General features: G+C 39.1%; 1 protein-coding gene across 1 annotated transcript in view; it reads right to left on the reverse strand.

Annotated features, from left to right (window-relative positions):
• Window positions 1–23,364, reverse strand: part of GAB3 (GRB2 associated binding protein 3) — a 170,824-nt gene that overhangs the window by 58,135 nt on the left and 89,325 nt on the right. The gene's annotated exons all lie outside the window — the stretch shown is intronic.

Raw genomic sequence — 23,364 nt, forward strand, 5'->3', positions numbered from 1 at the left:
GAGCACCAACAGCTCACCCTGCCCAGCTTTCTGATTGGCTGAGGAGCACACTGGTTTTGGAGCTCTCTCCAGAAAGCTCATGAAAGTAAATCCCCTGGATGGATTTTGGGGTACCCTGGATATATTCTCATCTAACTCCCTGAGGTAAGGATCTGGAAGTAGAACTGACCTAAAGAGACACTTCTCAGCAGACTTGAGAGAGCAAAAAAGGCTCAGAAAGCTTGGCAGGGAAGGCTAAAGACCCCCATCCCAAAGCTGAAATCTGCTGGGCTGCTGCCCACAGGTCAGGGGGATACAGGGCCAGCTCACATTCCTGTAGACTTTGAGGCTTTGCCAACAAACCACTTTAGTTGTCATTAAGGTGTCATGAAGTTTTCTGTTTCAAAGTTCTGTTTTAAGATATTTTATTCTGGAAGAGATAGTCATTGGGAAAAAATCCTGACTGCCAGGCAATTGCCGATCAGGGTGGATAAAGAAAACTCGTGTATTAATTCTCTCTCTCTCTCTCTCTCTCTCTCTCTCTCTCTCTCTCTCTCTCTCTCTCTCTCTCTCTCTCTCTCAATTAAAGCTTTTTATTTACAAAACATATGCACAAATAATTTTTCAACATTGACTCTTATAAAACCTTGGGGTCCAAATTTTCCCCTTCTTCCCTCCATTCCACTCCTTTAGATGCCAAGTAATCCAATATATGCTAAACATGTTAAAATATATGTTAAATCCAATATATGTATACATATTTATACAATAATCTTGCTGCAAAAGAAAAATCAGATCAAAAAGGGAAAAAAATGAGTAAGAAAACAAAATGCAAGCAAGCAATAACAAAGAGTGAGAATGCTATGTTGTGATCCACACTCAGTTCCCACAGTCCTCTCTCTGGGTATAGATGGCTCTCTTCATCACAAGACTACTAGAACTGGTTCGAATCATCTCATTGTTGTCTCTTCAACAATTCTGCCATGGCCATCAGAATTGATCGTCGTATAATATTGATGTTGCCATGTATAATGATCTCCTGGTTCTGCTCATTTCACTCAGCATCAGTTCATGTAAGTCTCTCCAAGCCTCTCTGTATTTCTCCTGTTGGTCATTTCTTACAGAACAATAATATTCCATAACCTTCATATACCATAATTTACCCAACCATTCTCCAATTGACGGGCATCCATTCATCTTCCAGTTTCTAGCCATTAAAAAAAGAGCTGCCACAAACATTTTGGCACATACAGGTCCCTTTCTTATGTATTATTTCTCAAAGGATTCCACACTAGTTTTCTCTTTCTGGCTATTTTTTCCTTGTGCTAACAGGTAGAAAGTGAGATAAGATGGATAGGATAGATAGGTAGGTAAATAGATAGATAATAGGTAGATACATGTGAGAGATAAGAGATGAATGGATAGTAGACAGATGATAGATAAAAGATACATAGATGATAGATAAATGGATGGATAGATAGCAGCTAGATAGCTAAATGATAGATATTAGGTAGTTGGATATGAGAGAGATGGATGAATAGATAGATGATAGACAGATAAACATACAGACAGAAAGACAACAAAAGTCCCAAGAAACTTCTGTTTAAGACAGTCAAAAGTCATTTATTAGGGGAGATTGTCACTAGCAGCTGGAAGAAAAAGAAGAGAGATATTACTTTGTGCTTCAGAGACTGGATCCCAAGATAAGGTGAGCTAGAATGGAGCTTGATTAACTAAATCTGGAAATAAAACCAAGTTTTAATTAAGATTAAATTGATACCAGTTAAGGATTACTCACGAAAAAAAAATGTTTTAACTCTTAATCTCTGTATAACTACAGTGTTCCTTAATTTTTAATTTATAAATTTTAGGTTATTTTTAGCTGTTTTATTTTATAATTTTATTTTAAATGATCTAGAAAATGCATAATTTTCTTCATTTTAAGAAGCTATATTTCTAGGAAAGTGGAGTCAAGATGGAAAATGGAGGCAGCAACTCAACTGAACACTCTCAACATTCCCTTCCCAACAATTTTAACATTTCAAATCAAATTTTGGAGTGGTAGAGACAACAAAAGGTCAGTGTGATATATTTTTCTGGCCTAAGAAACTTAGCAAGTCAGCAAGAGAGATTTGTGACACCAGAGTAGAAGCCTGTCCAGATCCCACAATAGCAACTGCAGCAGTAGCAGCAACTTGGGGAGTTCTCAGCCAGAAATGGAAAGGGGGTTTGACAACTATTCAGAAAGAGAGAACAGGGGACCTTTGGCTGGCACTGAATATAAATAGTGCTGGTTGGCAACTCTATTGCCCCTACACAGTTGTGAATCATAGTTCCAGGGTAAAAAGGAATGCTGGTCGGTCCTCCATAATAACCAGAATGCAGATCAGGAGAGAAGTGGTTATACCTCTTCCAGAATCATACCACTTTGGAAACACTAAACAACTAAAAACTTGTAGACCCCTAGAACTAGCTCTAATAAACAGCAGCACAAACAACCCTGAAGTTTGGCATGTGCCTTCCCACCCTCCAAGGGAAGCAGAGCTCAAGACCTTAACATAAATTTCAAAGTCAAAAAATAGACTGGAAAAACGAGCAGACAATAAAGGAACTTGAGCATAAATAGCTACTACCATAGCAGGGAAGACCAAGGCATAAATTCAGAATAATACAACAATGTGAAAATAGTTACACAAAAAACCTCAAAGAAAAATGCTCATTGGAACCAAGCCCAACAAGAAGTCCTGGAAGCATTAAAGAAAAAGTGAAGAATGGTAGAGGAAAAATTGGGGAAAGAAATGAGGGTGATGTAAGAAAAATATGAAAGAACTAACAGCTTTGTGAAAGAAAAACAAACATACTGAAGAAAGTAATACCTTAAGAAACAAAAATGGTAAAGTGACACAAAAATTCACTGAAGAAAAGAACTACTTAAAAACCAGAATTGGCCAAATGGGAAAAGAGGTACAAAATCTCATCTAACGAAATAATTCCTTAAAAATTAGACTTGGACAAGTAGAAGCTAATGGCTCCATAAAACAATAAGAAACAAAGTGAAAAGAATGAAAAATTAGAAGAAAATGTGGAATATCTCACTGGAAAAACAACTGACCAGAGAAGTAGATTGAGGATGCATAATTTAAGAATTAAGACTATCAGAAAGCTATGATCAAAGAAAGAACCTAGACATCACCTTTCAAGAAAGTATCAAGGAAAATTGCCCTTAGATCTTAGATTCGGTGGGTAAAATAAAAATGGAAAGAATTCACAAATCCTCTCCTGAAAGAGAGCCCAAAACAAAAAATTCCCAGGAATAGATCGTATAGCCAAATTCCAGAGCTTCCAAGTCAAAGAAAAATACTTCAAGCAGTCAGAAAGAAGCAGTTCAAATGTGGAGCCACAGTTAGGATCACACAAGATTTAAAGGCTTCCATATTTAAGGAGTGGAGGGTATGGAATATGATATTACAGAAGGCAAATGTGCTAGAATTACAATGAAATGTAACCTACCTGTCCAAATCCTTCAGGGGGAAATGGATATTTCATGAAATAGAGGACTTTGAAAAAGCTACACTGCTAGCTGTGGCCTATGTAAACTTAGGATGTCCTTATCCCAGCTCTCCCTGCCCAGCACTTGGCTAGCTCCATGTTGCTTTCAGGGTTCTAAGGTTCCTCTTGGGCCAGCAGCTCAAGCCCTCTCTGGTGTGCTTCTTTCCAAATTGATCAGTTGAGGAACAATTTAGTTAACCTTAAATCGTTTTTAGAAAAGAGATTACTACTGTACCCAAGACAGCATGGTAATAACAGACAGCACAGAACATCCTCACAAGCGTCTCTGATACATACACTCCCTCTCAAGTCCCTAGGGAGTTCAGGGGAAGGGCGGCTCCAATTTAAAGAGCACAACTTAAAGTTGCTGGAAGTCTTTTTCTCCTGTTCATGGGGTACCCAAGAAGATATATTTAAGCACGGCAACTCTGCATCTACCAGTCTTTGCCTCTTCATCTAAAGATTATTATCAGATGATCTGGGAATGTTGGTAGGACACTGATAAGAAGAGAAGAGGCACAAAATCCTACAGAGCCTTCAAAGCTTACAAGCTTCTCCTCTGGAGGGAGGGAGTGGGAGAGAAAGAGACGGGAGAGTGAGAGAGTGAGAGAGTGAGAGAGAGACAGAGAGACAGAGACAGAGAGAGAGAGAGAGAGAGACAGAGAGAGAGACAGAGAGAGAGAGGAGAGATAGAAGGAGAAAGAGAGAAAGAGAGAGAGACAGAGAGAGAGAGAAAAGAGAGAAGGGAGAGAGAGAGGGGAAGAGAGAAGAGATGAGAGAGAGAGAAAGAGAAAGAGAGAGAGAGTGAGAGAGAGAGAGAGAGACAGAGAGAGAGACAGAGAGAGAGAGAAGAGAAGAGAAGTGGGGAGAAGGGGTGTGGCGGTGATGAAGAAAGGAGATGTGGCTAAGGGTATCTGGCCAAGGCTCCCCTTAGGTGGTCTTCAGAGGTACTCTGGAAAGCCACACTAGCCCCAAGCTCTTTTTTTATTTTAGAATTAATAGTTGCTTTTATTTTGGCCCTGGCTTATATTCGACAATGTTTCCTCACTGGGTAGGAGAAAACAAATTTAAACATAATCAAGGAGTTATTTGTCATATCAATCCGTCCTTGTCATAGCCGGTTTTACTATTACAAACAAGTCAGTTAAGAATTGAATTCTGTGTATAGACTATGCTCATTTCTGCCATAACACATCCACTTTAGAAAATGTGATGCAGAAAAAACAGTGTGATGAAAAGAGCTCCTGCAAATCGGCCAAGCTGGTTGTCTCAGTATTTTACTCACATCAACCTGATACACTGATTAAATAAGCAAATTGCCAGCTTTCAAATTAACAATGGTTCTCTAAATAGCCAATATTAAAATGTTCTGCTACGTGTACTGAAATATAATAAAATCTACTGGAGGACATTGACATCCTGATGCTCCCTAACTATTTGGTACAAAGCTTCACATTTGGAAAAAGGAAAGTGCCACTGAAGGAGAGCCTGTTCCCCAGATGAAGGGTTCAATCTGTGCGAAGGTCCCTGGCGTTGCCCTGACGAAGACTACACAATAAACAGTAAAAAGTGAGAGATCTGGAAGAAGACCAAAAGGAGCATCATTTCAGGACTGGGTCAATTGTTCCCCTACCCCAGGATATTCCACAGAGCAGCCTACATGCTTGGAATAGCTCTGGAGGCCCAAGGATGTCTTTAAACGGCTCCAGAAGAAATGGAATTTCCAATAACAAGAAGTCTGTAAATGCACCCAACAAATTAACACTCATTCAAGGGCCTCTTTTTTAAAGAGCTTCTCTTTTGGGGGGTGAGAGGGAGGAGAGAGAAGGAAAACAATTCTTTCAGGAAAGAGATGAAAAATGAAACAAATTCACACACAGAAGGAAAACTCCCAACATCCAAAGTGCCCAGCTCCATCTTTGTTGTCTAGTCTAGTCGGTGGCCTTATCAGAAGAAAGGGTTCTGCATTCTGACAGCATACTAGATGTACTTCAGGGCTTCCCCTGTTTAGTCTCCATCCTTTATTTGCGCAGGCCGCCTCCTGCACAGCTCCAACGTGCCAGTCAATGCTGGGAGGCTTGGCGGAAAAATGACTCCAAAGCTGGTTTTCAATATATTTTCTATGGCCACAGATCACTTTTCTTGTTTCTTTTTCTTGCTTTTGTTATAACTCTAAGTTGTGAGATTACGAGGGCTTGTCTTTGTCTTGAAAAAAAAAATCAAGGTTTGATAGGATATTTGCTACCCTGCTTTCTTTTTTTCTTCTTTTTTTTTTTAATAGTTTTTTTATTTGCCAGATATATGCATGGGGAATTTTACAACATTGACAACTGCAAAACCTTTTGTTCTAACTTTTCCTCTCCTTCCCCCCACCCCTTCCACCACACGGCAGGTTGACCAATATGTTATAAATAATAATAAATATGTTAAATTATAAGTTAAATACAATATATTTATACATGTCCAAACAGTTGGATTGCTGTACAAAAAGAATCAGACTTTGAAATAGTGTACAATTAGCCTGTGAAGGAAATCCAAAAATAGGTGTATTGGGAATTGTATGTAGTGGTTCATAGTCAGTTCCCAGAGTTCTTTCGCTGGGTGTGGCTGGTTCAGTTCATTACTGCTCTATTGGAACTGATTTGGTTCATCTCATTGTTGAAGAGAGCCACGTCCATCAGAATTGATCATCATACAGTCTTGTTGTTGAAATATATAATCATCTCCTAGTTCTGCTCATTTCCCTCAGCATCAGTTCCTGTGAGTCTCTCCAGGCCTTTCTGAAATCCTCCTGCTGATCATTTCTCATGGAACCAAAATATTCCATAACACTCATATACCATTATTTATTCAGCCATTCTCAGTTGATGGGCATCCACGTAGTTTCCAGTTTCTGGCCACTACAGAGAGGGCTGCCACAGACATTCTGGCACATGCAGGTCCCTTTCCCTTCTTTAAGATCTCCTAAAGACCACTCTTAAAGCAGACTGTTTGGCTTCCCATTCTACATACTGACACTGAGACCAAGAATGTAATTAATAATCCCTTTAAATGTTGTCTTTGAAATCTCTTCTTTAGTGCTACTATGCTTGTAAAGTAACTTTTGTGCTACTATGCTTGTAAAATGACCTGCCATGCTTCTTCTGGATGCAATGCCTATGTAATGTCACTCCCTCTGGGCCTGGCCCCATGCTTGGCATTGAGTATTCACTAGCATTCGAGGGCATCTGGCAAGCTCTGTTTCTCCCTCCAGCTCTTCTTTCAATTGGCCGAGACAGCTGGCACTTCAGCGCGGGAAGCTCGGAGGCCTAGAGAAAGGCTCACCTGAGGCCAGAACTCATTGTTGACTTCCAATCAGCAGCCACTCCACTTCAGAAACTTTCCTTTAAGTTCCCAGAGAGCAGTGGGAGGTATGTGTTCTCTTGGAGAAAACTAGGTGCGGCCCAGCTCTCCTAAAGTAAAGCCCTGGACCCTGGCAGAGAACAATACAAACACACACATCTACACCTCCCCACCACACATATCAACCAACACCCACACCCATACCAACACTCGTGCCCCCCACTGCACACCCACACCCCCCAACACCATCCTCACAACATTATGAAGGGGAAAATGAAATACATTTCTCAAGCACCAGACAGCTCTTCTATTTAATGCAGTCTCTCAGTCTATTAAGTTCCTACTGTGTTCCAGGGACTGGGGACACAAAACCAAAAAGATCCTCCTTGCCTTCCAAAAGATGACATGCAATTGAAATGGAAGATAGACAGAAGTCACCCTCCCACTCAAACTACAGTGGCTTTCTAGCACCTTCTTCCTACACCTTCAGAAGCCCAAGATAGAGGAGAAACTATCCAAAGAACACCCTCAGTGTCTTCTGACCGTCATATCTCCATAATTAAATCCATTACAGGGCACCAAGAGAGACTATGGGGCATGGGACTGTGAAAGAGCTGTCGGGAAGCTTCCGGAACCCCTAGCCCCACAGGAAGCTTTGGGGAGGCATCCATTGTGAGAATTTCCTTCTCCAAAACCCTACCAAGAGTCTGCTTCTGCGGCCTCTGATCAATGGCCTCAAACAGTGGGAGACTGGGGACGTTGCTCAGGAATTTTCTCCTGGGAATGGGTAAAATTCTGCTTCTCTGGAGCTTCCACCCGTCAGCTCTGGTTCTAGAAATGAGCAAGAAGCATCCCAATTTTCAGAGGGGAAAAGGGTGGAGACTGGAAAGTCGAGGCCCAGAAGCTGATCATCAAGCCAGAGCCAAGTTAGAGCCAAGTTAGGTGGGTTCGGAGAACTTAGAAAAGGAAGATGTAATCACTGGTCACCAAGAGTTTCATTAAGAAGGCCTTGCCAGACTAACCTCATCTCCTTTGTCTGATAAGGTTCCTAGAGGAGACCAACGCAATAAACACAGTCTCTTGATTTCTCAGCAATGCAGATGTTTCCTTAAAGGAAAGCCAACATTGAGCTGAGCGGGAATTTAACCCGTGCTGCTTCCCTGGTGCTTATTGCAAGCATTTCTCCAGACTGATGCAGTTGCTCAGTCAGAGACCAGGAAACGTTTCAGTCACGTTGGCACTTGGCGCCCCCCATCACCCACCACCCCCACAGGAAGTTGGGCTTTGTGCAGCAAGCCCCAGCTTCTCCGTTCACCTTAGTTCAGGATCTTGCTTGCTGGACCCTCATGAGCAAATCTGACAGCAAGTGTCTAGTCACTCCCCATGGTGTCCTCTCGCGGCTCAGGGAGAGGCTGCTTTTGCAATCCCACGTGTGTCCGGGTTCTGAAAACCCAGCTGTTTCCAGTGCAGAAAACACCGTACGGGACGGGGTGCTGGAAAACTGCGGTCCAAGCTACAAGGAACCGAGGCTAACATTCAGCTCGTATTCAGAGTGGAAAAAGGCGAGGCGACCTTGGAGAGAAGGCCTACCTCAGCTGGGGGCTCACTGGGCCCGGATGAGTCAGGGATGGGCTCCTTGCTACAGCTCCTTTTATGTCAATAACCTCGCCAAAGGCTCTGTCTTCTGGCCTGCAGCTGAAGGAGTCGTTCTATAGCCCCCTTTGGCTTCTGGGCTCTTGCCAATGAACCTACCATTGTCTGCCTACATGTTGCTGGACCCAGAAGACTCTTAAAAAACTTAGTGACTTGGAGCAGCGAGGTGGCGCAGTGGAGAGAGCACCAGCCCTGAAGTCTCAGATACTTAACACTTCCTAGCTGTGTGACCCTGGGCAAGTCACTTAACCCCAATTGCCTCAGGGGAAAAACAAAACAAAACAAAAACAAGCAAACTTGAGCTACACTGTGTGTGAGAATAACTAGAAACAATAGCTATTGAGACATTGGGGTTTCTTCTACACTCATGAAAGGCAGCTCAACTATGGCCTGTGGATAGGAACCAGAACAGGGATTTCACAGGCATACACTATTCCCAGGTGAGGAAAAGTTCCTGAGGCCGTGGCTCACCTGGATCCATGTGGACAGCCTGTGGCCAGTGGCAGACTTGAGTCTTTGAAGCTGGCCCACTTAGCACCACCACATACTGCCTATGTCTTCATCAGGAGAGTCTTGCTTCTTTGTGAGTCCCTGGTTTTTTCCAGCCCAGAACAGGCAAGGGGACCCCAGGCAGGCCGACACTCAGCTGCCTGTGGCTCCTGCATCATCGGGGATGTTCTGTGACCAATTCTAAACCAACAAGAAGCCAGCCTAGCAATGGCATGGACTGATAAGCCAGGGTGTCGCATTGGCTGGAACACAGCAACAACACAAACAGCTTTGCCAAGTAGCTCTGTGGTCACTATCATGCCTCCTCAACAAAAGTCTGGGTTGCTCTGGGGAAGCCTGGGGCTCTTCACAGAACAATCTGGAACGCTCCACACTCTCCCTTGTCGCTTGCCCCACAAACAGCCCACTAAAGTACAGCACAGAGCCAGGATAAGCCTCGAGAAGCAACCAGAGATCTGGTGGCCATCAGCTTGGCAGATGCCAGGGATGGCCTAGCCAGGGGACACTGTCAGCTCATCTTTGCCCAAAGAAGTCAGGGATGTGACAAAGCAGTTTGAAAAACTGTAGATGTAAAATATTGTCTAGTCACATGTCAGACGTACAGGCGTAAGTGAGAGACACAGAGACAGAGATGGAGAAATGTTGAAACAGGTAGACGTGGCTCACTATGAAATCGGCCCCGATCAAACACAGCCCATTAGCTGTCGGGGGGAGGGGCAGGCAAGGACTGAGGAATCTCAGTTATTGGGCTAAAAGTACATGTGACACCCTCCCTCCATATCTCTGGTCTGGAAGCACAAGTCTGGCTTCCCCCGTTACTGCTTTTTTTAAAGCTCTTGAATTATGATGCTCTCTGGCCTTACATAAACCCAGCTCTTAAATTTCAGAGACGTCAAATAGAACGAAGTTAGCATGGAACATGTAGGATATAAAATAAAAGCGCCGAATTTTCAAGCTTGAAGGCCTTTAGGGATCATCCAGGACAACCCTCTCCTTTGCAGATGAAGAAGGGAAGGTCACAAAATCACATCGCAAGTCAGCTGCAGAACTGTTGGGAGAACCCAAGACTCCTTATCTTTAGCCTAGTGGTCTCTCCTCCTCCTCCTCTTCCTCTTCCTCCTCCTCAGCTTTCTTTTTCTCATCCCCATCTTTATCCTATTCTTCCTCCTCATCCATATTTTCATCCTCCTTATTTTCCTCCTCTTCCTCCTCATCTTCCTCCTCCTTATCCTTTATTTCCTCATCCGCATCCTGATCCTCTTCGTCCTACTCATCCATATCTTCATCCTCCTCATCAAACTCCAATGGAACGGACACTTTCTCCTTACTGGTGGAAATAAAGATGAAAGCAGGAGAGAGGAGAGCTCTTCAGTCTTCAAGTTGTGTTCAAGTTTCAAGTCATCCGTGAGCTTTCGTCAAGATGCCGAGTGTCTTCAGACTTTGGGGATTTATAGCTCCCAGGCTCCCCTTTAGATTGCTGAAGGGAGAATAAGACCGAGGAAACTTGAGAGGTCACCATCATGTCCTGCTTCTCGGCTTGCTACACAAGAGTCTGCAGGGAGATTCCCTTTGGATAGGATCCAGGATCTTCTGTCTTTGTAGGACTGAGTTACCTTGATCCCAATGGGAGAGCTCCACCACTATGTACTGTCCATTACAAGGCTTTGTATTTGAAGTCTGCTTGGATTAGAAGTCAGGTTTTCCAAACTCCAGGCCCAGTGCTCTAGCCCCCAGCCTCTTAAAACGGTGGGTCGTGAGCCCACGTGAGGTCTCATAACAATTTCAGGATTGCGAAATGATGACCCATCATTGGTAAATGTTTGGTCTGTATCACTATTTTATATATCTATATACCTAGAATCATGTAACGATTTCTTGGGCAAAAAGGAGTCAGGAGGGAAAAAGTTTAAGAAGCCCTGGGCTAGCCAGCACTACCTAGCTGCCTAAGAAGGAAAATCCTCTCTCAGCACTTTCTAGAATTTCCAGCCCAAGAGATCAGGAACATGATTGGGGCCAACTTCCTCACATGGCTAAGACTCAGATGGCTCCAGTCTAACATTCCAAGTCTTTGTCTTTCCTGTCTGCCAAGAGCTCATTTCCCTATAGGTTTTTCCTTAAAAAAAAATCTATCCAGTAGCCAAACGCATTCAGAGAGACAACTATGGAGACTGAATGTGCATCAAAGAACAATATTTTCACCTTTCTTTTTGCTCGTTAGCTTTTTCTTTCTTATACAACATGACAAATAAGGAAATGTTTAAAATGACTGTACATGAATAACCTGTATCAGAATGCTTGCTGTCTTGAGAAGGGAAGAGATAAGGGAGGAAGGGAGAAAAAAATTGGAGCATGAAATCTTACAAAAATGAATGTTGAAAACTATCTTTGCATGTATTTGAAAAAAATAAAATATTATTGAAAATGTTGAAAAAGAAAAACCAAAAAAAAAATCTAGCTAGAATCTGCCCTCCATGAGTCCTTTCTAGCAAGTATGAAGCACCATACTTAGTGTTAGGAGTCCCAGCTCTCTCCATGCATGAGGCAACCAACAAAACTGGTCTCCTTTTGCCCCTTTTCCTCCTGCCCCTGGCTTGGGTAGATGCTGGCTTATAGCACCATAGTAGTAGCGGTGTCGGGAAGGAGTGAAGAAAGGACAGAAGAAAGCAAGTGGCAGCTGATGAGATTCTCCCAAGTATCTGCCAGGATAACTGAAATCAAGCCAGAAATATTTTGTCAGGGGCAACAATCTGGAACCAGAGAATCCCTGCCATGACCAAAGGCCAAAGGCCAAGCTGAAGAAAACTGAGTAAACTACAGCCAAATCATGAAAGTGCGTGAGCAAAATTGTTTTGACAAGGGTCTAGACTGCTTTGGTGTCTTTTTTTATTATTATAGTTTTTTATATACACAACATATGCATAGATAATTTTTCAACATTGACCCTTGCAAAAGCTTCTGTTCCAACTTTTCCCCTCCTTCCCTCCACACCCTCCCCTAGAGGGTAAATATTCCAATTCATGTTAAATATGTTAAATACAATATACGTATACATATTTATACAGTTATCTTGCTACACAAGAAAGATCAGATTTAGAAAGAAGGTAAAAATAACCTGAGAAGGAAAACAAAAATGCAAGCAAACAATAACAGAAAGAGTGGAAATGTTATGTTGTGGTCCACACTCATTTTCCAGTGTTCTTTTTCTGGGTATAGCTGGTTCTTTGTTTATTACAGATCAATTGGAACTGACTTAGATCCTCTTATTGTTGAAAAGAGCCACATCCATCAGAACTGATCATCATACAGTACTGTTGTTGAAGTATATAATGACTGCCTGGTTCTGCTCATTTCAGTCAGCATCAGTTCATGTAAGTCTCTTCATGCCTTTCTGAAATCTTCCTGCTCGTCATTTCTTACAAAACAATAATATTCCATAACATTCATATACCATAATTTATTCACCCATCCTCCAATTGATGGGCATCCACTCAGTTTCCAGTTTCTGGCCACTACAAAAAGGGCTGCCACAAACATTTTTGCACATGTGGGTCCCTTTCCCTCCTTTAAGATCTCTTTGGGATATAAGACCAGTAGTAACATTGCTGTATCAAAGGGTGTGCACAGTTTGATAACTTTTTGAGCAAATTCCAAATTGTTCTCCAGAATGGTTGGATCTGTTCAAAACTCCCTGTTTTCCCACATCCCCTCCAACATTCAGCATTATCTTTTCCTGTCATCTTAGTCAATCTGACAAGGGTGTAGTGGTATCTCAGAGTTGTCTTAATTTGCATTTCTCTGATCAATGATGATTTGGAACACCTTTTCATATGACTGGAAATAGTTTCAGTTTCTTCATCTAAAAATTGTCTGTTCACATCCTTTGACCATATTTCAATTGGAGAAAGCTTGATTTCTTGTAAATTAGAGTCAGTTCTCTATATATTTTAGAAATGAGATCTTTATCACAACCTTGAGCTATAAAAATATTTTCCCAGTTTATTGCTTCTCTTCTAATCCTGTCAGCATTAGTTTTATTTGTACAAAAGCGGTTTTTTAATAGCTTTTTATTTACAAGCTATTACCCATTATGCATGGGTAATTTTCCAGCATTGACAATTGCCAAACTTTTTGTTCCAATTTTTCCCCTCCTTTCCCCTGCCCCCTCCCCCAGATGACAGGTTAACCAATACGTGTTATAATTTCCAATTTTCCCAGCAATTTTTGTCAAATGACGAAATCTTATCCCAAAAGCTGGGGTCTTTGAGTTTATCGAACACTAGATCGCTATAGTTATTGACTATTCCACTGATCAACTAGTGTATTGTTTTAGCCAATACCAAATGGTTTTGGTAACTGCTGCTTTATAATATAAGTTTAGGTCTGGTACAGCTAGGCCACCCTCATTTGATTTTTTTTCATTAATTCCCTTTAAATTCTTGACCTTTTGTTCTTCCATATGAATTATGTTGTTATTTTTTCTAGGTCATTAAAATAGTTTCTTGGGAGTCTGATTGGCATAGCACTAAATAAATAAATTACTTTGTCATCTTTATTATATTTATTTATTATATTCACTTGACCTATCCAAGAGCACTTAATATTTTTCCAATTGTTTAGATCTGACTTTATTTGTATGGAAAGTGTTTTGTAGTTTTGCTCATATAGTTCCTGACTTCTCCCTTGGCAGATAGATTCCCAAATATTTTTTGCTATCAATAGTTATTTTAAATGGAATTTCTCTTTGTATCTCTAACTGTTGGATTTTGTTAGTGATGTATAAAAATGCTGATGATTTATGTGGATTTATTTTGTATCCTACAACTTTGCTAAAGTTATGAATTATTTCTAATAGCTTTTTAGTAGAATCTCTGGGGTTCTCTAAGTATACCATCATATCATCTGCAAAGAGTGATAATTTGGTTTCCTCATTATGTACTCTAATTCCTTTAATTTCTTTTTCATCTCTTTTTGCCTAAGCTACTGGTTCTAATACAATATTGAATAGTAATGATGATAGTGGGCAACCTTGTTTCACTACTGATTTTATTGGGAATGGTTCCAGTTTATCACCATTACATATGATGCTTACTGATGGTTTTAAATAGATACTACTCACTATTTTAAGGAAAAGTCAATTTATTCCTATATTCTCTAGTGTTTTTAATAGGAATGGGTGTTGGATTTTCTCAAATGCTTTCTCTGCATCTATTGAGATGATCATACGGTTTTTGTTAATTTGGTTATTGATATAGTCAATTACGGTAATACTTTTCCTAATATTGAGCCAGCCCTGCATTTCTGGTATAAATCTTACTTGGTAGTAGTGTATTATCCCGGAGATGATTTTCTGTAATCTCTTTGCTAATATTTTATTTAAGATTTTTGCATCAATGTTCATTAGGGATGTTTTGGTGTCTTTTAAGGCAATGTTATAGTGATGTTTTTTGATTTTCTGGGAATCCCTTCTCCCCCTATGAGCTTGCCCTTGTAATAAAAGAAAGTTTCAAATCCCTGATTTCAAGTAATTCTTTGTCCAGACATATATCATTCCATACCTATAGACCTCAACCCTCTGCATCCAAAGGAGAAAGGCTCATTTCCCATTTCCTCATGTATTTCCCAGGGGATAAGACTAGTTGTTGCAGCTACTCACTGCTATTCAATAGTGCTGACTTCAGGACAGACCACTTGGCCTGATTTTAAAAAAATAAGAGAGAATAATCTGTATATTGCAGGCCAGTGAGGTTGAAGCCTCCCGACTTCTTGGGAAAATTCTAGGATAGATCATTAAATCATAGTTAGAAAACATCTAGAAAAGGAAATAGAGAATGACAAAGGATCAGTATGGCTTTATCAAGAAAGGACTGGGCCACAACCTTTGATCCAGCAGTGTCTCTAATGGGCCTGTATCCCAAAGAAATCATAAAGAAGGGAAAAGGTCCTATGTGTACAAAAATGTTTGTGGCAGCCCTTTTCATAGTGGCAAGGAACTGCAAACTGAATGGATGCCCATCAGTTGGAGAAATGACTGAATAACTATTAGTATATGAATGTTATGGAATATTATTGTTCTGTAAGAAATAACCAACAGGATGATATCAGATGGGTCTGGAGAGACATGAACTGATGCTAAGTGAAATGAGCAGAAACAGGAGACCACTGTACACAACACAACAAGATTATGTGATGAACAACTCTGATGGACGTAGCTCTTTTCAATAATGAGATGATTTAACGTAATTCCAATAGTCTTCTGATGAAGAAAACCATCTGCATCCAGAGAAAGATCTTTTGGGACTCAAATGTGGATCACAATATAATATTTTGACTTTTTCTGTGGTTGCTGTTGTTTGTTTACTTGTTTGTTTGTTTTTTTTTTCTCATTTTTTTCTTTCACCTTTTGATCAGATTTTTCTTGTGCAGCATGATGATTATGGACATATGTTTAGAAGAATTACACATGTTTAACATATATTGGATTGCTTTCTGTCTTCAGGAGAGGAGGAAGGAGGGAGAAAAATTTGGAACACAATGTTTTGCAAGGGTGAAGGTTAAAAATTACCTTTGCATATGTTTGGAAAAATAAAAAGTTTTTTTAAAAAGAGAGAAAAAGCCAGACTACTCTTTATTTTCTCTTATAACAGGCAGATCAGGAGAATGTATGTTGCCCATATATCTTACCTACATTTTTGCAAAGCATTTGATATCTCCTATATTTTTTGATATTTCCTGTGGAAAAAAATGGTGCCAGTATAATTTGCAGGATGCTGGACTGATTGAATGGCAAGACTCAGAGTAATAATTAAAGTGTCAATATTGAGGTGAGAAAAGGCTTTCAGTGGACTGGCTAGGGATCGGTGGCCAACCCTGTGTCATTTCACTTCCCTGTCAATGACAAAGATAATGATGGCATTTGCATTAAGTTTGTAGATGACACTAAGTTGGAAGGATAGAAGAGATCCAACAGAGAGAAGTAAAAAGTCACATATTTAGCTACAAAATCCACCCTTCATGAGTCGAAGCAAACTTCTTTTTATTGGGTTTCACATTATTGAGCTTTGCAGATACTACATTTTATACAAATTAAAGATTTGTGACAATCTGGTGATGAGCAAATCTATCAGCACCATTTTTCCAATAGCATGTGCTCACATTGTATCTGTATGTCACATTTTGATAATTCTCATAATATTTCAAACTTTTCATTATCATTATATATTTATATATTATTTATATCATTTTATCATTATTATATATATGTATGTATATACCATTATCATTATATGTGATCAGTGATCTTTGAGGTTACTATGGTAATTGTTTTGGGGTACCACAAACCACATCCACATAAGACAGCGAATTTAATCAGTAAATGTGGGTATTCTGACTGCTCTACCAATTGACTCTTCCCCCCTCTTTCTCTCTTGGTCCAAGGCCAATTAATAACACTATAATGGTTTCTATTATTTCTTTTCCTTGATGAAGACCATGACATCAGGGTGGTGAAGAAGACCATGACACACAAGTGAATGGATTTAAGTGAGGGAGGGCTCTGCAAGGTTACCTGCCTCACTTTCCCCTCCAGAACTAGCTGGGTCCAGTGGCAAAATATAGGTCAGAATGACTGGAGGTGGCCCTGGAGGCAGTGGGAGACCTTGGCCTTTTTAAACTAAGGTCTTTCCCAAGTTTTTCAAGTGAAAATCAAACTTCATTACAGTCTTATTTCACGAAATTGCCATAGCCACCCCAACTTTTAGTAAGCACCACCCTGATCAGTCAACAGTCATAAACATCAACTAAGACCCTCCACCACAAAAAGATTATAACTGCCTGATGGCTCAGATGATGATTTGCAATTGTTTAGGCAATAAAGTATTTTTAAATTAGGGGATATACTTTTTTATACTACAGTACAGAGTAAATATAATTTTTATATGCACTGCAAAACAAAAAAAAATTGTCTGATTCACTTTATTGTGGTGGTCTGGAGCTGAACTCACAATATCGCTGAGGTATACCTATATAGGATGGGGAGATCTGGTTAAGCAGGAATTGGTCTGAAAAAGATCTGGAGGCTTAAGTAAACTGCAAACTCACTCAGTGTTAGAGTGGCCAAAAAGCTAGCACAACCTTGGGCCACATTAAGAAGACCAAACTTCCAGAAACAGGAGGCAAGAATTCAGGCGCATTTTCTTGATCAGATTCTATCTGGGGTCGAGTGTCCAGAGCTGGGCAACCAGAATGGGGAAGTGCCTTGAGGCATTATCATATGAGAATGGGCTGAAGAAACTGCACCAAATTAGCCCAGAAAAAAGAAGACATGGGACCTGAGGGCAAGGCTGCCATGTGGAAAGGAAATAAAAACAAAACACATACACCAATTTTAACTGTGCCAAGTGGCTGGTTTCCACACAGAAGGTGAATGATCACTTCCTTAATATTAGAGAAGCAATTTCTTTGGGGTACAGAATGTACAAGATGACCAGGGAGGTTCCTTTCAATTGCCCAGTTCTGTGCATTGACAGTCACCAGCCCTTATATGAAACTCTATTACTTGCCCTCAAGGCTTAAAAGCAACCAGCACCTAATCATTTTGTTCCATGCCATTTCACTGTCAATTACAGGAGACAATAAATCTCTCAGTTTGCATCAGAGACCTCTGTCCCCAGATATATTAGCTAACTTCATTTGATGGGGCCTTGATAAGAAATCTGTGGAATAAGGAGAAAGAAAAATAACTACAGAAGATAGGACATATTTTGGAGTGTATCCACCAAGGGATTAAGTGAATTTAACTATAAAACATTCTTTGCAGAAATAGACTACACAAATTGGAAAAACATTAATTGTTCATGAGTAGTACTAGTCAATATAATAAAACTGATGACATGTATTTATGTATTTATTTATGTATTTATTTAGTGCTAAATTATTCAATCTCCAAAAGAAATGTAAACTTAGAAAATATAATAGCAAAATTTACTATAGATTCTCAAGAATCTATAAAAAAAAATCTGATAAAAGTAGAAGGAGGAAGACTTATTGCTACCAGATCTCAAACTTAGAAAGCAAAAATCATTAAAACAATTATTGATCTCAGATAAAGTCAAACTTTAAAAAGATTCAATTAAGAGAGAAATCTATAATGTATGTCAGCCATGTTAATATTGTTTTAGATATGTGTATATATGTGTGTGGGTACGTGCACATACACCTAAATATATCCATGTTTAACCGTAGCCTACTTGGGGGAGGTGGGGAAAAAAGAATAAAGTAAAAAGTTCACAGAAGAGAACAAAAGAAAACCTACAAGGAAGCAAAGAAAATATGGGCAGTTATGAATATAATGTCTTCTATTATTATATACTTTCTTGAAATGGTAATGTATTGTTACATATTTTGAAATCTCTCTTGAAATGGTAATTTATTGTTACATATTTTGAAATCTCTCCGATGTTCTATTGGGCACATGACAATACGTTTTGTTTTGTTTTGCTTTTCTCTGTTTCTATTCCTAATTTTGTTTTTTTCTTATTTTGCACTTAAGTTTTAAATAAATAAATACATTAAGAAATAAAAAATAATTTGGTACTAGTTAAAAAGAAAGAGAAAAGTTGTTCAGTGGAATGGAGTAAGTACACAATTTACTGCAACAGCATAATGTTTAATAAACTCAAAAACCCCAAATTACTGAGGAAGGATTCACTATTTGACAAAAACTACTGGGAAAACTGGATATTAGTCTAAAAACAGCAATTCTGTTCTCAAAAGGACCATTGACATCATAGATGATGTCTTCACTTACACATGAATTTAAGTGAGGCAAAGGTGGTACAAAGTAATCAGCCTCACTCTCTCTTCCAAAGTCATCAAAGTCCAATGGTAAGACAAAAGTAAGAATGACCAGTGATGGCCCAGGATATAGTGGAATCTTTGATCTCTGACTAGTCTCTAAGCACTCCACAGTGCGTATTTCACCTAAGACATGGCTCCTGAAACAAACTGTTCTCATCTGCCCATTCTGCCCGGAGAAGACTTCACATGTTTGGGGAAAACACTCCTCTGACTCCCTGACAGAATTGAGGCCTGTTAGTTGTAATTTGTTTCTAATGTCAATCCTTTGGATCTAAATGAGATATCTATAGGTATACATAGGAGAGATCTTGATCTATGCCTAGTTTTTGATAGTCTGTAATTTTTTTTAATAGTTTTTGATGAATAGTTAGCTTTTGCCCCAGTAGCTGGGATCTTTGGATTTATCAAACATTCAGTTACTGTGCACATTTGCTTCTATAGGTTTTTTATCTAATGGTTCCATTATGCAATTTCTCTATTTCTTACCCAGTATCCAATTTTCTTTCCTTATTCTATTTCTTACCCAGTAGCCAATTTTCTTTTCATAGTTTTATAGAATATGTTTAAATATGATACTGCTAAATTCCCCTTCTTCCCAGTATTTTTCATTAATTACCTTGATATTCTTGAACTTGAATTCATCTGAACTGCAGATGAATTTTGTTATATTTTCTAAATATATAAAGTAATACTTTGGTAGTTTTGTATGTCAATGAATAAGAAAATTAAATTAGGTAATAGTCATTTTTATTATACTGGCTCAGCCTACCCATGAACAATTAATATTTCTCTGATTATTTAGCTTTGTCTTTATACAAAGAATGTTTTATATTTGTGTTCACATACATCCTGTATGTGTATGTGTCTTGGCAGGTAGATTCCCAAGTATTTATTATTACTTGAAATTATTTTAAAGGAAATTTCTCCTTTTTTCTGCTAGATTTTGTTAGTGATAAACAAAAATGCAACTTCTAGGTGATGTGACCAACCAGATATCAGACTAAACATTTTTTCTGATCCCAACAACCCCTCAAACCTTTCCAAAACAGAAATTAAATGACAAAGATGAAGCAACTTCAAGTGTGTTCATGGTCTAGTAGTTTAACACTCAAATAGAAATTGGTCTACTCTTTTGTATATAAAGATTGCAGCACGACACATATTGACTAAGTTTTAAAATGCAATGTAATCTGTTTTATTATATTTTTTATTTTGCTAAATACATTTTAATCTACTTTAGGTGGCACTTTGGAGTAAGAGGCTGGAAGTTTCAGATGCTTTAAAGTCTAGTTCCCAAGGAAATCACCACAAGAGGGAAGGAAGTCAGGAAGTGAGGGATAAAGGAAATCAAAAGGAAAAGGACTGAAATTACTAAAGATCTCAGGAAGAAGAAAACTCAAAGATTTTGATTACAAGTAAATGAATCAACAACAAAAACCTTGAAAACAAAAGGAAATATGGCTTTCAAATCTAATAAATGAGTTCAGGCAATCTGAATAAGTAAAAATAAAAAAAAAAAAAGAACAAAGAAAAACAACCCAACACTTGATGAAACAAAAAGACCCTATAGAATTTGAGAAGAGTATAAAACCACAACATATTGCTTCTGAAAGGTTTAAGAGCAAAATGAGATTTATAAGAGTAGAATTTATGGCCTTCCCAGCAAAAAACAAGGGGCACAATAGAAAAAAAAATTTGGATATTAAAGGCTAAGTCTTACAAAAGAAATAAAAAAGAGAGAACAGTAGATCTGAAATATAAATACACAGAAATGAAAGACAATCTAGAGACGAGAAGCAAAAAACAATAACATTTTTAAAAGATGCTGTTTACCCAAGCAAAATAAACTGATCTCAAAGACAGAATGTGTAGAGAACCTAAGGATCATTGGTCTCTTAGATGACCCCCCAAAAAATAAACCCCCACACTATAATACAAGAAATACCAAAAAACCTGTCTAGAATATCTGAATACAAATAATGAAATACCAATTGAAAGACCTTCATAGACCTTCTCCAGAAAACAACAACAATATAAAAAAACAGAAGGCTAAAAATCTCAAGACAAATTTAACAGTTCAATTCAGAAAACAAGTTCTGCAAGTGATCTGGAGAAAATTCTTCAAATACAATGGAAATTTGAAGAATACAACACTATTTTGCAGCCACTAAAAATGTGGAAGGGAATGGATTTAATGTTCTAAAGAGCAATGGAGTTTAGGATACAGCCCAGGGTAACGTACTCTGCAAATCTGAATTAAGCATAAATAAAAAAGACAGATGTTCAATAATAAAGAGGAATTTGAAATATTCTTAGAAAGAAAACCAGACCTGAAGACATTATTTATTCCTTGAATATGCTGGACAATAGAAATACAGACAGGATAAAGGAATGTGAAAGCCAAAGACAGCAGTAGAAACTGAGTGATAACAGAGAGACCCAAAAAAGACATTTTTCTAAATGTAATCAATGAGACAAGAGTGAAGGTGGAAATCAGGTTAAGATAATAGTGAAGAGTTGGGCCTGGGGACAGAAACTAAAAACATTCTGTCTCATTACCAGGAGGAAAAGTTCACAAAAGCGTCAGGGGAATAGGGAAATAGAAGGTAATGTGTGATGTTCCCAGGTCAAATGGAGGGCTCCTTTTAAGGGGAAGGTGACTTCTATAGTGTCTCATTAAGAGAAGCTCCTATAGGAGAATGGGTGAGAAGAAGAGTAGAAGGATTTAAAAAGGGGAGGAGAATAGGGAAGTCTTGTTTTGGTGGTGGGATGGGTTCCTCTGTTCCTATGGGTGAAGGGTGATGTTTTTTGAAGGGTGCTAGGCATTGTCTAGAAGACTTGGTGACTGAAAAGCTCATTCATCCTACTTTTTAACGGGATGGGGAATTCGAAGACCTAGGGAAGAAATTTTGAGGCAAATGGAAATAAAAGTAATCAGGTGGAGGATAGAGAAGAGTGGTGGGATATATAATTAGGGTCATGAGAGAGGAGATCTTAACATAAGGCAGCGGTAGTGTCCTCCTTGTCACTTACAGGTATTGGCATTGTTTTGGGAATGAGGCACAATGGCAAATTATTTTTGTGTTCACATTCATCTTGTGTGTGTATGTGTCTTGGAAGGTAGATTCCCAAGTATTTGTTATTGCTTGAAATTATTTTAAAGGAAATTTCTCTTTTTTTCGGCTAGATTTTGTTAGTGATAAACAAAAATGCAACTTCTAGGTCATGTGACCAATCAGATATCAGACTAAACATTTTGTTTAGGGGCAGGGGCAGAAAGTTCTTAGAGAGCAGAGGCCAGAATGTGCATCACAGAAATTTTGATTTCATGAGGAATACTAAATCATTATAGGGGTGATGAACTAGAGACTGAGGGTCTAGATTAGACAGAAAAGAGAGTACAAATAATGAACGGAGAAATCCTTTTTGGAAAGGTGTACCATAAAAAGTTGAAAAACTAATTAACAGGAGTAATTGATAAGAGAAGGAGGAATCTCTTTGATTAACTGAGAGAAAAAAGAATTCAATAACTAAATAAAATCAGGAAAGAAAGAAGAATTAATAAGCAAAACTCCAAAGGAAAAGAGGTAACAAACAGGATGTATATATTTTGAAAATCAAAAACTATAATTAAAAAAAGAAATTAAAGCACAAAGATATGCGATGGTCTGGGCCAGCTCCTCTGAAGGGCTCAGAATAAGTCCTTAAATGTGAAGGTCTGGGCTAGCTCCTCTGAAGGGCTCAGAATAAGTCCTTGTCAGGAAAGCAAAAGTCCTTGCCCCACGTTGGGCACCAATTGTAATGTGCTGTTGTCTCTAGACAGTTGCCATTAACTCTCATCCAGAGAAGTGACTTCCCTTCCCGCAGAGAGCCGCGTCAAGCCTGGTCTAAAGCAGAGACTCTCTATCTCTGGAGTGCTGCCCTCTTTATCCGCCTAGAGAATGGGTGTGGGATAATGCAAGGGGCTTCTGGGAAGAACCACTTCAACCAATGAGCTTGTTCCTCCCAAGCATGCAAGCTCTTCCCCAGGAATTCACAAGTCAAACTACCAGGAAAGGCCGGAACTAGAAAATTGTCAAGTACTGACTTAGCACTTAGTAAAAACCCAATATCTCATTATCTCATTAGTACTTAGTAAGAACCTAACAAAGATAGATAAAGAGAAGATAATACTATCCTTTTTTGCTGATAATAGGTTGTTGTTGTTGTTGATGGTCCTCCGTTTTCAGAGGACCAGTGACTTTATGGATGATGTCTTGATTTGTATGTGAAATGGATTTAAGCGAGGCAGAGTTGCACAGTTATTGGTCTCACTCTTCCAGAGTCACCACACTCTAGTGTCTTGACAAAAGTCAAGATAATGCGATGGCCCAGGATGCCATGGATGACTTGGCATCTTCAATGCACGATCAAATTTGAAGTGCTCCACAGCACCTTCATGGCTCTTGGAACAAATACTTCTCATTTCCCCATTCC

Source organism: Sminthopsis crassicaudata, chromosome X (assembly GCF_048593235.1).
Source record: "Sminthopsis crassicaudata isolate SCR6 chromosome X, ASM4859323v1, whole genome shotgun sequence".
NCBI classification, from domain to species: Eukaryota; Metazoa; Chordata; class Mammalia; order Dasyuromorphia; family Dasyuridae; genus Sminthopsis; species Sminthopsis crassicaudata.